A 2,715-nucleotide genomic window follows, 5' to 3' on the forward strand; every position below is an offset into this window, starting at 1 on the left:
CCCTTGATTTACCAAGACACCCTCCGCATTCACTCTCTATTTCTATGTTGTTGAGTAATTTCCACGAGTTCTTTAGAAGTTGTGAAGTGCAGGGAATTCTTGCTGATACGCTAAAAATCTAAGAATTTGGCCAGAAAGACCGGTTTGCTCCCATTCAAAGATTATAAAGTAGGAATTGGGCTGCTTATTTTGCCTAGGGTCTTGTTCATTTTGCAGCTGGATGTTAAGGACATTGATTTGATTACCAATACTGTCTGCTGTTGTCAACAGCACCATCTCTCCAGAGGCCCCAGGGGCTGCACATTAAGGGACCTACTTAAGATGTAGCTTCTCTGTCATGACCAGGAATTACAGAGATGGGACATGGAAGTGCTTTGGAAGAAATGTGTGCTGTACTCAGGAAAAGAGCATGGTTTCCCTGTGTCATAAAGTCTCTAGGTTTCAGATATTTTATTCCCTTAATAAACCTTCCCTATATTGTTCTGCCCAGTGGACTGTAGTGTTCGTGTAATGGATAGGGTCGATATCGTTTGTCTGGGCTACTTAGCGAAGAGATTTCCTGAGATTTCTGGGTAGAGGCTGAGCTGATAAGAGGGAGACTCAGCTGACAGGGAACACACGCTGTCCCTGTATGTATGAATCGGAGCCTCAGGGTCTGCCAGTTAAAAGGCTGGTGGTTTCCTTGCCAAGCTTTTGTGATGTTCATAGCCAACTTTGAGGCCCCTGCACTTGATGCAAATATGTTTATTTTAATATATCCTTTTCTGGGAGCCCGACTCTGCCATTCATCACACATACTTATTTCTAAGGGCATATTTCTAGTGTACCATTTTTAAACAGCGCCTAGTTGGGGTTGATAATCTCCAGTAAGGCTGGGTATAGTCCTGTGATATAGAATCACTTGGAGCAGCAACTCACTGAATTGTAGACTGTTAGAGCTGGAAGGTCTTAAGGGTCAACTAGTCACATTCGGCAGAAAAGTCAACTCAGGTCAGCGAGTTGCTGCATAGTGCAGGGCTGGGCTCGAGGCCCGGGAACGGCTCGCATCCCTCTGCAGTCTAATTTCATCAGAGACGTTTGCACAAGTACAGTGGGGGTGGGGGACTGAAAAGAGAGAAGATGCGGCAACTTCTGATCTAGTCAGAAAGATGAGATTCAGGACCGTGCCCAACTGGGGAGCATTCTGTCGCTGTGGGAAGCGTGCGTATGATTGGGGGTGCCCCTGTGTCTGTGCGTGTGCTGTGCACTGTGGGCGCGGACTGCCTGGCTCCAATTGTCCGCTCACCCCTTGCTGGCTCTGTGTCCCCGGGAAAATTAGCTGAATTGTGTGACTTGCATTTTCTCAATTGTAAATTGGGATTAAGAACACCTTCTCAGGAGCATTGCTGTGAAGATTCAGAGAGATGCCACAGAGAGTGTGGGCACACTGCCTGGCACACGGTAAGTGACAGCACCATTATCTCTTCTCGTTAGGCAAGCAAATCCCCATCGCTCCTTCCTGCCTGCCTCTCCTCACTCAATTCTTAGACCTCAAGCTTCCCCATCAAGCATTCGGTAAAGAGACCTAAGCCTCTCCCTGCCAGGCAGCTGTTCAGGTTCCAGTGGCAGATGGCCAGCGTCCTCATGCCATTAACATCTGACAGTCTTTGTGAACACCAGTGGCTCAGGCCTGTGGTAACCAGCGTGACCCACAGCATCAGACCCATTGTTCCTGTGGGCAATTTCTAGCACCATAGAGGTGGATCCAGCCTCACCCCTTGGGGAGGGAGGCAGCCTCAGGAGGCAGGAAGCCAACGTGAGTCCCTGGAACCTTGTTCTCCAGACCGCCAGCCAGCCTTCCTGGAGGGCTCCAGGCTTAAGCCTGCTAACTTTAGTTTTCCGGATCAATTCATATAAGAAACGTGTCAGCACTAGGCTCCGTGCTAAAGACACAAATTGAATAAGGTAGAGTCCCTGTCCTTGACTTGCCCATGTTCTAGGGAGTTGGATGCCTAGACAGAAAGACAGGGAAGATAATCAACCATGGAAATTTAGTGGTATCATCAGAGAGGGAAAGGTAACTCCTGCCACATTTTCAGGGCTGACTCCACTTCCAGTGCTGTTCCTGGAAGATGTTATATCATTTAGTCCTCACCACGTGGCCCTGATGTAGGTGTCATTATCTTCACTTTACAGATGGAGAAGCTGAGTCCTGGGGAGTTTAACTACCTGATCAAGGTCACCCAGCCTGTCTGTGTGTGGTCAAAGCTGAAATTTGCACACTACACTCAAATATGCAAAACCTGCATTCCTCTCACCTGTGATAGAGCCCATCTCATACTGGATGAGATTCCTGCTGATAGTGGCACGAATTTAAATGTGTTCCCTACACATATCTACCCCTCTTCCGGCCCTTTTCAGTTTAAAATGGTGATTTGAAATTCAACTCCCTACTGGGGCTCTTTTCTTCACCCTTCTCTTACTTAACATGCATCTGTGTTCAAGGAAGAGCTCTCAGCCTTAGTATTTGGGTGATGGCCTGGGGTTTCTGCTTGGGTATCAGTGTCCCACTGCGCAAGTGCTGGTGCTGGCGTGTCTGCAGCTGACCTGATCTGAGGTCTGGTTTCTTAGCACCGTCAGAGTCTAGGGTCTCTACAACTCACCCCATCCCTCAGTCCTACATCTCCTCCCTCCTCCCAAGCCAGTTTTGTTTCACCAGCTCTGGCTGGTGCTGCA

The sequence above is a fragment of the Rhinolophus ferrumequinum genome, chromosome 19, assembly GCF_004115265.2.
Source record: "Rhinolophus ferrumequinum isolate MPI-CBG mRhiFer1 chromosome 19, mRhiFer1_v1.p, whole genome shotgun sequence".
NCBI classification, from domain to species: Eukaryota; Metazoa; Chordata; class Mammalia; order Chiroptera; family Rhinolophidae; genus Rhinolophus; species Rhinolophus ferrumequinum.